The sequence below is a fragment of the Protopterus annectens genome, chromosome 3.part1 (genome assembly GCF_019279795.1).
Source record: "Protopterus annectens isolate FY-2018-M chromosome 3.part1, PAN1.0, whole genome shotgun sequence".
Classification (NCBI taxonomy): domain Eukaryota; kingdom Metazoa; phylum Chordata; order Ceratodontiformes; family Protopteridae; genus Protopterus; species Protopterus annectens.
Window position 1 is genome coordinate 1,414,232,403 of NC_056732.1, and position 13,881 is coordinate 1,414,246,283.

The following is a 13,881-nucleotide window of genomic DNA, read 5'->3' on the forward strand; positions in this document are numbered from 1 at the left end:
TCCTGCTGGACACAGGAAATAATATACATGTATTATTTTAACATATATATTTATTTATTTATATATTACTGGTTAATCAGTCTACCTGCAGCGAACTTGCAAAATATTCTGAAATTAAATTACTGGGCATAGGTCATAAAGACGTCATCTCTCAGCTGTGAATGTAGCGGAGACAAAGTCCGTAGAAGGAAGCTTTCTGTATTGTCTTTGGAGTGAAATAATTGCCACTCTGGAAGGGTAGAGGTTTGAAATTGGTTTTCTGACTTCCAGAAGCTGCAACAGATCTTAGCAAGTTCTATATGGGTTCATTATTGACACACTTGCTAAATCCTGGCAGCTTCCAGCCAAGGGGTGTAGCATGGGAACAAGAAGTCAGACAACCAGATGTATTTGATGTCCTTATGTAATCTATCGCTAAAAATAATGTTTTAATACTAGAGACTCGAGTCTCATAGCAGTCTGTGTTTTGGAACCCGACAGAGAAGGACCCCCTCACCTACTTCATCTTGACTTGCTCTAGTAAGTGCATTAGGGAATAGCAATTCCTAGATCAGTCAAGAAAATATAGTGAGATAGTTTTTCTGTATCTGCGTGAATCTATTTGTCTATGTTATTTTAATATTTCCTTTGTTTTTAACTAGATTTAGTATTTCCATGTTTTTATTATTAAATATATTTAAACTTTTCATTGCAGTGATCTTTTAGAGACTATTTTCCATCTCAGAGTACTTCTATATACTGGGTGACAGCTCTGGCTGCTCCTGAAAGCCTTGTTGTTGGTCAAACTACTACCTGCATTAATATTAAATTTCACTCCTTATAACCGAATGCTCTTGGAAGAGCCTTAGAGTATCTGGCTTTGGAGTCTGGTGGCGGTGTTAACTACCTTGTAGCTTGGGCAGAAGGGGGTATAGCTATTAAATCTGTGCCAGCCTTTCCCAGGTTTGCATGTATGAAAATTAAATCTCAGAGTGTGTGTGTGTCAGCTGTTTGAAGCAAAGACATGAAGCCCTGGTTTCAGAGAGGGTGCTAGAGAATTTGGCTTGGACACTCAGCTGAGTTCTCAGCTCTATAGTTGTGCCAGTAGCGAGTCTTATTGGGGACCTGGTATTAGACAGAAATCCAGACTCACAGTCTGAGTGTTCCCTGTGTGCTGTTAAGGGAAACTGTGCTTGATGCAAAGAGCTGCATTTGGAACTACTGGGTGTATCCATTTTTGTTCTAAGTGAACTCCCCTCTCCAGTGGTGAGGATTCAGGCTCCTTGCTTACTAGTCTAGCAGCTCCTTTTTTTTTCACCTGACAACACTGGGTACCTCTTCCACTTTCCATCTTCAGCCTGTCAGCACTAGGCGTCTAACTGTGGACCACAAAATCTGACAGCACTTGCAATCTGTCACTTTCTATCCATCCCCGACCCCATTATCAACCCTTGCCTGGTAGGCATCAGTCCTCACAAATTATTTCCAGTGAGACCACTGATGAGTGGTCTGAAAGCATTTGTGACCATGTCATCATTTCTTCAGAGAGCCTGCAAGGCACATTTTTCTTTGTTTACTAGCTTTTAAACAAATGTCATTGTTAAACCAGACAAACTAATGTAATGTAATTAAACGCAAGTTCTAAACTACAATGTCTCACCATCCAGGAAGAAGAAAAAAAAAAAAAAACACTGGTTGGCTTGAGCACCATATTCCAAACAAGACTAAGAACCGGCTCAATCCTGTCTGGAGTGAAGGGGAGTATTTTGGTTGCTGAACACCATATGTACCACTCGCTCATACACAGATATCTTTACTAATGTACTGCTTTGTACTAGGTCTTTTGGATATAGACCATTACCACCTGCAGCATCTGGAACTCTGCTGCAGGATTTTTGGCCTTGTCTTCTAGGCTATGCCCTTCTATTGCCATGGTTGTCTAGGTTACAAGCTTCTATTGCTATGCTGGATGACCTAGCCTGACCGGCTTCATTCAGGTTCTAATTTTAGATTTTCTGAGCCTATTTAAAGGACCTAGTAGTTCTGTGGCCCAGCTTAGTCACTCATATTTTCAGACAAGAGTGCACTAATTTTCAGAACTATGTTAGAAATTTCAAAGCAGTGTTATTTCTCATATTGCTCTTGTTCAGTGAAATAATCTGTTACCTTCCCTGATTTTGGCAAGTGACTGAGGCCATTTAATACGCCCCTCCGGTCTCACTCGTTTAGAATGGGGTTTTCAAATCTCAGGAGAAACCCACATGTTTCAAACTAGTATTGTGAACTTTAGTTTAAATTAAATGGGAGCAGTATGAATCATTGCTGAATTGGTGTACTGCACCAGATATGCCCCACGATGGCTTTCCTATGTAAGGTCCCATTTCTTTTTTCAGGGAGCCTGTCCAGTCTGTTAGATCACTTGTTTTCTGGATAGGCATGGGGCAAATACCTAGAACACAACCTAGTGTCGAACTCTTGGTGGTGTATTCGGAACTGTTGGTTGTAGAAGTTGCACCTCTTCCATTTCCGCTTTAAACAACCTTTATGGATCCTGACAATCTATGTGAAGGCTGAGAAGTACAGAGAAGAGAAGAATGTTAGCACAAGCATTCCATTTCTAATATGCTTTCAAAGGAGAATGAAATGTCCTTCAGTATTTGTTGATTTCCTTGCAGTCTAATATTAGCAAGTGCTGGCAGGGTTAGAAAAGTATAAGATTTGTTCCGAGCAGAAAGTAATCTAGAATTCAGTACTCATGCCTGGTATAGAACATCAATATACAGTCAGATCATAGTTAGCAAAGAAGCATACCTGGCTTAGTCAGTGCCCTGGACTGATATGCCTAAACCAGCACCCCAAAAATAAATGTCACTACATTATGGTACTCTGGTTATCACATTCATATAGTTGCATCCATGCTCCCCCTCCAGCTACCTCTTCCAAAAAAAAACAAAAAACTTTTTTAAACTGTAGCAAACCGTCGCCACCATTTAAACCACACAGGGAGCAGTGCAGTGCTTAGTTTTGAGCACAAACTGAACACTGGTGGCTTTTAAAAGCTGGTATTGCACTAAGGAAAGAGAGGTTGTTTGCGATGATGGATTGACGATCATGCCCTTTGGGCCTAGGAAAGTTGCCCCTCTTACCCCACCCTAGCTTTGCTTCCGGCAAAATTAAAGCTGTAGTATTAATTTCTAATTGGTCAGTTGCTGTTCTATGATTTTTTTTTATTTAAAGCAACATTACTGTAACAAAGGTATAAAACGTGTTGACTTTTGTAGTTCAAATAGACAGGATCATGATTTCCTAGTTTCGCTTGTTGTCCTTCTGTGGAATAAGATTCTTTTCTGCTGAACTATGTCAAGGAAAAGTTTTGATACCTTACTATCTGGCAGGTAGGTGCAGAGAATTAAAGTAATGATTTGCCAACAGGCTACAGCGTGTAGTGCTGAGTTTGATTGCCTCCCTCCATTTGCCTACTGTGTGACCAAGCAAGTCATGCAACAGTTTCCACCCAATACATTTTATAGGAGAAGCCCACCAATGAAAAGTGTGTGATTATGCAATGTGAATTCCAGAGAACTTTGATGTTCATAATCATTAAAGCGTATTCCCATGCACAATTTTACATTTTGAAGACAAATTCTTATATTTTCCTTTAGTTTTCTTCATAGCATGTATTGCTAGAGTGTAGTTTAGGGTCACTAATGATCACATCTCCTTTTGTTGAAACTGAAACGATCTAGAATATAAATAATTCTGAATAAAAAAGGCAGCTGATACTACACTAAAATAATTTAAATGCATGTTAAAAAAAAAATTAGGGTTTATGTCCCTGCATGCTCAATAACACTTCATCCCCCCATTGCTAGTGCTCAAAATATACCAACTCTGAAGTCACAACCAACTCTGAAGTCACAACCTCAAAGTAAAAATGTTTTAAATGATATATTTTGTTTCTCTGTTACTCCCTTGATCTCCAAATGTTTAATTATCTACACACCACAATGGCCAAATCCAGGACTCTATGAAATCCATGCTAAACAGTATGAGGGTTTCCACTTAATTTCACTGAATCTTAGTGGAATAAATCTGCACAAAGCCTGAAATAAGGGGTGAGGGAGACAGAGGCCCACAAACAGGGACAGATTTTAAATATTGCTGTTCTGAACTTGGAAAGTAGACAGATTATGTTGTGTCTGCATGCTTTTTTGAAGGATATAAAGTCTGAAACTCAAATGTTTCATTTAGTGACTTCACTCCTCAGTGATTTGCCAGAAAACCACACATTTAATGAGGAACAGACCAAAAATATGAGGCAAAAGTCCAGACATTATGGAAAATCTGGACAGGGCTCGGTGCTGGGACCACTCCTGTTTGGAATATACTTCTCTGAAGTTAAGACGAATATGGAAGGCCTCTGTGTGACAAAGTTTGCAGACAACTTCAAGCTGGGGGGGTAAATCACAGAATCCCCTAATGATGTAGATATCCTTCAGAAGGGTCTAGATCAGACAAATGATTGGTGCCAGAGCCATGGCCTAAAACTAAATGAGAAAGAAAAATGCATCATACTCTTTGTAGGGTTATTTGACTTCCCAAATTACATCAATAGCACACCCCTTAGAGCAGGTTCAGAGGTGAGCAATCTAGGTACACAGATAGTAGCCTGAATTTCGACCATGTGTCCACAGTGATGAAGTCCTTGTATATGGCAAAACTAGTAAAGGTATGGCATCCACATCAAAGAAAATTAGTCCCACTGTACACCACCCTCATTAGACCAATAAGTGAGTACAATGCGCCATTTGGCATTTAACATTTATTTACCAGGGAAGTCCGACTTGGAATGAAGCCAATTTTCAGCAGCAGCCTGCGGGAAATGCTTCAGACACGTCTTTGTAACACGGGAAGAAATGGTAGTACCCGGAAGACACACACACACACACACACACATACACAAGGAGGACATGCAAACTCCACACAGAAGGCACCCCAGCTGAAAATTTAATCAGAGAACCTCTTGCTGTGAAGCAACATGGCATGTACTTGACTAGGCACTTAGCAGCTGGAGCAACCTCAGTGGCTCCTCACACTGAAAATACAGTGACTCAACATGGCCTATGTGGACAGGTTAAAAGCCCCATCTCTTTATGGTCTCTTACAGACTATTAAGGGGTGACCTATGCCTGACCTACAAGGCACTCAAATTCAACCCTGATGGAGCTGCTAAACATCCACAAGTCAAACAGTATGAGGGTCACCTAATCTAGGGATCTAAACTTGGTCAGCAACTCAAACAAAACAAGCTGGAGAGACAGCCATGTCTTAGTCCCCCTTCTTTGGGACATGCTTCCTACGTTAAACAAAGCCCCTCCCTGGCCCTCTTCAAATGCATTTTGGATCAATGGATGGGGAATCACAAATTCACACCTGGGGTTGTGCCTATTTCCCTTATGGACAGGAGCAATTTAACATATTCAAGACATAGGCACAAACCCATGCTATCCCTTTGCCTCTAGGGGCCATGTATTGGGTAAAATGCAGTTATATATGGATGTTGAATAAATTGCTTGGGTTCATGTTGTAATCTTGTTCCAGTATTTGTACGATACGTGTATCTTAACATCCTTCTCACAGAACCTGCAGTACTCTCTCATACTGTGCTGTTTCTCCATTGTAGTGTGATCATTCAGTACATATACTTTGTTAGATTTGCCCTACAGTGGGTTGTAGTTTTTGTAAGAGTAGTGCTTTTTTTCCTGTAATTTTTTTTTCCTTTTTCTTTTCTTAAAGATGTTCTGTTTTTAGAGTACTTTCTGCCCACCGCTGCAGTTCTTTAGAGGAAATGTAGCTACCACAAAACTACAAAAAACATCTTCCACAAAAGAGCAGTAACTCTACATTAACTTTGCAAATGGTTTCAAGACTTCATGTCATAGGTCTTACAGTGCCATTTGAGAGGAGAATTAATTTAAAAAAAATAGATTTTAATACCAGAATGTACAAAGTGAATTTTACAGAACATTCAGGGAATACATGAGTATTTACATCAAACAAAATAGGCATTTGTAAACTTCTGGAGAGGACCTCATTTATGAGGCATAGATTCCTTTGCATTGGTTTCCACCTTCCAGATGCAATATTCACTCCTTACCCCCACAAGTACACACAATTCTTGCATACACTGAACACAAAACATAACTCTGACTAGCTGTGCAAGGGACTGGTAAAATAGGGGAGTCAGGCAAGTCAAGTCATTTGGATGTCTCACAGGGGGGTTGATCCTTTAGTGTCCCAGTAGCTCGGTTGAGGGTTTCTAATTCAATTGCACGTTAGTCATGTGTGCTGGTATTTGTAGTAGATACTGAGGAATAAGAATATGCTGTAAAGGCAGTATTATCAGATGTATGTTTTACAAATAAGACCCCTGTCATGTCTGGTTAATTAAGTCATCCTTCAAGTCTCCTTTAAAGACCATAGTTGAAAAGCAGTCATCATAAAAGGGTGATATTCCACAATTGCCCTTAAGAGCTTGCAAGTTGTTTGTATTAAAGTTGAACCATAAAGCTTCACTTACAGGCACACAGTCTTTTTGCGATTCATGTGTTTGCCACATCAGAATTTTGTGCTACTGCTTATTTATTCTGAATTTACCTTATTTATTCTGAATTTACCTATGTGGCAGGTGGAAGTTGTCTTGGATTTTCACTGTACAGATCATAGGAAAAGACAAACATTTATATTTTGTCAGTACCAACCCTGAGAACGTATCTCCTTTTTCAAAGAGGGTTCGGTCAGTCAAGCCAGGGGTGAATTTTTGAATACCCATCTAATCATCCTGTTCCTGTGTGAAGGAAGATAATATATCTCACTACTCAATTTGCAGAAAGTCTATTGCAGAGGTGGGGAAGGTACCCTAATTAAATGCATCTAGATTTCAGCAGTGGACTGCAGATGGGAATGGGAACAGCCTTTTTTCGTCTCATGGTTGTTCTTTCTTCATAACTATCCAGCTGTGGAGTTGAAGAGGTTGTAAAAGGATCCCCCCCATGCACACACACAGAAGGTATACAGGGAAGCTTCCTTCTGGCAAAAAGCGGTACTGAAAATTGAAACTGTGATAGATCAGTGTTGACTGATGTGGGATCTGATTTTGCATTGTTCACTCAGACTCTTGCTCCAGGTTTTTGATCTATATAGTTGCACTTCTCTGAACATTCACTGGAATCACAACTGTGCAATGCAAATGTACATATAAATTGCTTTCATAGAGATAAACCCCACCATAATGATACTGCATTTCCTTTGGACTCCAAACCCATTTTAATCAGAATCTACAAAGACCAAACATTACCTACAGTAGTTTGGCCCAAGCCCATTTATTAGAAAGTGTCAGAATGTTCCTCTTCAATAGAACTAATCAGTTTTCTTATTTACAGCATCCACAAATATTAACTATAAATTAAAAATTATTGCATTTCATTGACTGATAAGTAATCTGTGCACCAAACCAGTTTCAGCATAAGCCAACTTCAGACCTTATCTTATAAGGAAAGGATGAGCTACGTAAATAATACAATGCGGACAATGTGTGACTAAAGTCCCAATTGAGAATTCCCATTATACATACACAGGAAGGTGAGGAGAATGAGTGGATGGTCCCACATGAGAATTTACATTATATAAACATATTAAAGCTGCTGACAAAATACAAGGAAGGTCCTACTTGAGAATTCGCACAAACACAGTAAGGTGCTGACCAGGTGTGTGAAAGGTGCTACATGAGAATTTACATTCTATGCACGTAGGAAGGTGCTGACAAAGGAAGGTCCCACAGGATAATTCACATTATGCACACAAGGTGATTACATAGCACAAGGAAGGTCCTTCATGAAAATCTGCACAAACAGAGGTGTGAGGAGGGTCCCACAAAATTTAAACTGCACAAATATAGGAAGGTACTGAAAGTGCAAGGAGAGTCACTAGTGATAGCTCATGTTGCAGAGAAACGTGCTGTCATACATGGCCCAAAACCTGCAGTAGCTCACACCTGTGTAGCTCTCTCTAGTTCTGCTCATTTATTTACTTATTTGTTAACTTGTGACAGAAACTGGTCCTTCCTGGACTTCAAACTTCTTTAGCTGTGACCAGGCCCCAAAAAGCAAAGGTAAATAAAACGGGTCTATATATTCTCGAAAGCCAACAATGTCGAATTCGACATTGTCGACACGAGAATACTGAATGCTCAGAATCTCAAGTGTGTAAACGGAAACATCTGTAAGGTGAGGCTTCCATTTACTGCAATGTAGTGCGGTCTTGGAGATGGTAATTTTAAGTAACGGGGGTGGGTGTGGGGGATGCAGGGGGCTTGCCCCCTGCTTAAACCCATTAGGGTACTTTTTTCTTTTTTTGTCTTTTTAGAAGGTCAATGTTTGAAGACCAACCATATGGTGTCAACCACATGTTCAATGTTTTCAACCATCGATCTTATAATATACCCAGCTGGTGATAGTGCTCAAGCCATTTTAGTTCTTTTAGTGCAGTACAGTGATGGGTTCTATAGGTTGAGTTAGTAGCAAACGTGGCCATTTTATTGTAGCATGATTCTAGTTTGTCTAGGTCACATTGTCTGATTTGGGTAAAGATTGGTGCTGCATATTATAGAGTTGAGAGGAGGTGGCGTTGTGCAAGAGCGACTTGCTTTTTGTGAGAGAAAAAACATATGCCTGTATAGGGAGCCTAGCGTTTAGTGTACTAGTTTTATAGTATATGAGATGTGAACATCAAAGTGGAGATTATTGTCTATTTCAATGCCCAGAAGTTTGGTGTGGTTAGAAAGGGAGATGGTGGTGCAGTCCTTAGATGTTATGGTAAAGGAGAGGGGGGTTTGATCTATTCGGGGTAAATAGTAGCAGTTTTGTCTTTTTGGGATTTATAATTAGTTGGATACCTGATATCCATTTTTCTACTGAGTTAAAGGTATCTTGAGTGCGAGTATGTAGGGTGGTGGGAGATGAGGTGGAGCAGATCAGGATTGAGCCATCCGCATATTGTATGAGTGTGGCATATTGTATAGGGCTATTGAGGTTATTTGTGAAAATAGAGAATAGTGGGCCCAGTACAGAGCCCTGTGGGACTCCTATGGTGGTTGGAAGTTGTGTAGACAGAGTTCCTTTCCACTGGACTGATTGTTGCCTGTCAGATAGGTAGCTTCTGAACCAGGCTATAGTAGAGGAGGTGAAGGATAATGATTTTTAGTGATTCTAGTAGAATGGAGTGGGATACCATATCAAATGCTTTTGAGAGGTCTAGGAAGATGGCTGATGCATACTTATTCCTGTGAAAGTTTATATGAAGGTTTATATGAAGGTTTATATGATTAGTGAAGGATAGAAGGGCTGTGGTAGTGCCGTGATGTGGACGGAATCCGTGTTGCGTGGCAGATAGTAGATTGTGTGTGTTAAGAAATATCACTTGCAAGTGGATGCATTTCTCAAGAATTTTGGATAGGGGGGCTAAGGATGGCAATAGGTTGGCAGCTGGAGAATTCATAGGAGTTACCTCCTTTATGGAGAGGAATGATGTAAAATACTTTCCAGAGTTTGGGTATGTAGGATTCTAGTATGGAGTGGTTGATTAGGATGGAGATAGGATATGATAGGGAGTCAATAGCCATTTTTAGGTATGCAGCAAGTATGTTATCAGCTGTCAATGATGTTGGCTTTAGTTTTAGGAGTTTTTTGATAGTTGAGGTGGGCATTGGTGATAGGCTGAAAGGGGTGATGTGGGATAGGTTGGATTGTGATTGAGGGAGACTTTTTGGTTATTTGACTGGACAGGGCTAAGATGGACTTAGTAAAATGGTCATTAAATTGAGAAGCTATGTCTAGGGTATTGTTAGTAGATCTGGGTGCTGAAGTAGTGGTTTGCCCTGGCTTTATTAGAGAGTTAATGGCATGGCAGAAATTTTGTGGATTATTTGAATATTTCCTTTGGGCACTAAGAAAAATGTTTTGTTTGTTTATTTTGGATTTAGCCTTGGCCTTGTTTCTAAGCTGTTGATAGTATCGTCTGACGCTAGGGGTTTTGTCAGTTTTGCAGATTTTCCAGGCTTTATCTCTGGCTTTTAGTAAGGCTCTGGTGTCCCTATTTAGCCAGGGTGCATAGTTGGCTTTAACTCTGATCTTTCTGCTGGGAGCTAGACCATTAAGGATGTTAGAGAAGGTAGTATTGAAGTAGTCTACTGCCTGGTCTAACCAAGGTGTTCGTAGTGGTTCCCAGTTGCAGTAACAGGACAGTATTTAGGTATTGTGGGGTAAGATTACGGTCATCTCGTATGAGTTTGTAGACTACTGGTTTGGGGAGATTGGAGTGTTTCTGGAGTAGGAAGGTGGGGAGATGATCACTCAAGTCATCGGAAGAGAGCCTACTGTACAGTTTTGCTTGGGATAGTTGGTTAGCGTCCAGTCCAGTATGGATTCTCTCTGTTTTATCTATTCTAGTTGGTTCTTCAATTAGTTGAGAGAACCCATATAGATTGATATGTGTAGAGGGGCTGCTGGAGTTACAGGCTGCCCAGTCGGTGTTAAGGTCTCCTAGTAGGATTGTTTCCTGAGGTAGATTATCCTTTGTCCAGTGTAGGATGTCTTCTACTATAAGGGAGTTGTTGTCTGGAGGTATGTAGCAGCATATTATATTGATCTTCTTGGTGTTTATGGATAGGACAGAAAATAGGACTTCAGCATTTTGAAAAGTGGGTGGTATAGTGTGCAGAAGCTGGAGGTTAAGGGTGTTTTTAAAGAGAATGGCTACTCCTCCTCCTTTCCTGTTTGTTCTATCAGATCTAAGTGTATTATACCCTAGGGGGAGAAAGTCTTAATCTTGGATACTGGGCTTAAGCCAGGTCTCTGTGATGGTGAGTCTATCAGGGTTGTAGTGGGCTATGAATGCATGTAGGTCTGTTATCTTGTTGGCAATACTTATGTTGAGATTTAGGATCAGCACATCAGATGTTTGTCTGGCTGAGAGGGGACCTGGATTTGGGTGAATGTCACCAGAGGTTAGCAAAGTTTGTAGGAGTGTCAGTATGTGCTTTTTAATATTGTTTGTGAGCTTGGTCTCTGTTTTTCTTAGTGTGGTGAGATGGTGTCATTTTTGTTAGTGAGTAATATGTAGTTGTAAGATTTTGATTGTGGGGCAGATGTAGAAATTTGAGAGAGTGGGCTACTGTGGGTAGTGTGATAGGAGTAGTTGTGCAGTGGTAGGTCTGTTTGTAAGGAAGTTAGAAAGGTTAGCGATAGAGCTAGTGACAGGGATGTGTGTGGGTAACATGATACTACTTTGAGGGAGTAGTACAACTAGGATTCCTGGTTGGTTGTGTGTGAGGGTGGAGGGGTGTTGTCTGGGAATGTGTTGTTGGGACTGGGATCAGTGTGGGATGTAATTGAATTGGAGGGAGGGGGAAGTAGGATGAGTGGGTTGGGCTGGTTGTTAGGAATTAGGGGTTGGACTACTGGTCAGATGATTAGGGATTAAAATAAAGGTAGAAGTAGTGGGGCCACATGCATATTCATACATGATGATTCAATATAAGGGAGTAAGAGAAAACCCTGATCTTTTTCATCCTCAGTTTCATCAACATCTTATGCCTCTTCTCTCTTCCAAATTGTACACATCATACAGTCAAGGATCCATCAGCTGCATAAGACTTTCAATTGTTTGGCACCATTGCTTTGTACTCCTATGGTTAGTTCAGTCTTGCTCTGTAGAGACAACTGTGGTATTCCAGATGTTCTTACTAGGATAAAGGGTGGTATCCCAGATGTTACTAGTGCACAGCAGGAACATGCAGCAGCATTTAAGTCCGATGGTGTAAGAAAAAAAGTAATAAAACATTGCACTTAAAAAAAATGTTTTCTTTACAGGCCAGAGAATACAGTGTAAACATGGGCTTCATAGGTTAACAAAGAAAATCTTCCAAGGTATAGAGGAAGACTTAGAGTAAATGGAACATGTGATTAAGGACAGAAGCTATACATTATTCTAAAATAGTCACCCTCAAATTGTTAGAAGCCAGTGGATGTGGAACACTTCAGCCAGACAAAAATATTCATTTTCCTATCAGTAGTTAAAACCTTATTTCAGCCTCCAGCTATAGACAAGCAATGAAACCTGTATTTACACCTCTGAGAATGTAGAGATTATACTTTGTAGGAATCTTAGTTTAAATCCTCACTACCATGACAAATGTTTTCTCCAAAGAACAAACTTTATTGCTTAAAAAAAAAGCACATCACAGGAAATTCGGCACAATTCCACAGTAAGTTTGTTGTGGTTTAAACATTAAGTATTCTGCTGACTTGGGTTAATAAACATCATTATGTCTAGCAAATTCAAAGGCCATAGTTTCCACTTCTATAGTATCTTCTACTTTATTGCAGTGTTGCTAGGGTTGCTCTCTGTATCCGTGACATCTTATACGAAGGGCAGTAAATCCTTGATAGGAGGAGGGGACCACATGCTTCCATCTGCACGTTCTATATTTCTTAAGACAACAGTAATGAATATGAGTGCTGACAAAGGAAAAGAGACTGTAGTCTTAAACAGTCTGCAAATACCTATGAAACTCTTGCAAAACATTTCAAACGAGCTAAAAGTGTTCACCTTAGAGGGATTTAGGCTATCTAGGTAAGAGCAAGTATCTTGAATAAAACAAGAACGCTGGTCAAGTGTTTGACTCCGGTATTCCTGTATTCTTGTTGCTCATCAGCTCTGTGGTAGACACTTAAGGGAAAGATGATAATCCAAGGGAAAGATGATAATCCCCTTTGGAAGGTATCAATACCATTTCAGGCCAAACAAATTTCCAGCCAAACAGCTCACTTCAAGAGTGCAATACATGTAAAGGAAGTCTGAAATTTTTCTAGCTGTGTTTACCCATAGATTTATTCCAAAAGTAAAAAAAAGAGGAAAAAAACACACACAGTTTGTAAAACGTACAGATTAGTTCTGTTGAGTGACAGTAGCATAAAAGAAGTAGATCAAATGGCTTATCTTTGAGATAAGAGGACTTAAAAGCCAATCTAACATGAGAAAGACCAGCAAAGGTACATGAAAAATACTAAGAAAATTAGAAAAAAGTCAAACATACTTACCTTATTTTTTCAGGACTATTGGTTAGTAGAATATTCCAGGGAGACCTATAAAAGGGGAAATAAAAAAAAATCTTTGATGCTTTGGATATTGCAGTTATAAATTAAAATACTTTGCATAACTGTCGATAAGCAAAGCATTAAAAATACAGAAAGTACATATAAAATGTAATTGCACATAGTTTAGAATACCAGGTTATGGAGGTGTAACAGCACATTGGAGTGCAATATTCAGTGGAGAATAAATTCTGTTACTGGGGATGCCAGCAACCTAAGCTATTTTTCTGAATTCATGCATAAAATTGAAAATCCTAAATGGAGCGCTTTAAAGGATTTCCTTTCTGTGAAGGATTAATGCCAATGTTGTACTTACTATACAACCAATTATCCGAATCCTGTTGTATGCATCATGGAATATTAACATTTCACTATGAAAATCTTAAACTGCATTTCCCTCAGCTTTAATCTGAGCATCAGCTCACAACGTGCACACTTCCCCAAGTGATATCTTACAGCACACTTTCACACAGCACAATTTAATTCCTGAACTTGAAAGAAACTGTACATGTTTTCCATCCTCTGTGATATCCCAAGAGCACTCAAATAGCTTTAGTCTTCCCTAGGGCCTCTCCACTAAGCTTGTACATTTACCCTTGGGCCACTCCACTAAGCTTGTACATTTACCCTGGACTTTCATCAAGTTCATTACTTTTCACTTCAATGTTACACCAAATTATATTAAAATTTT

The 13,881-nt window shown here is 39.7% G+C and overlaps 1 protein-coding gene across 1 annotated transcript in view; it reads right to left on the reverse strand.

The window, feature by feature from the left end:
• Positions 1-13,881, reverse strand: part of LOC122798495 (epiplakin-like) — a 341,455-nt gene that overhangs the window by 131,477 nt on the left and 196,097 nt on the right. The window contains exon 3 of the mRNA XM_044067494.1: positions 13,137-13,181. The gene's annotated coding sequence lies outside the window, so the exon portion shown is untranslated. The remainder of the gene's footprint in view (positions 1-13,136; positions 13,182-13,881) is intronic.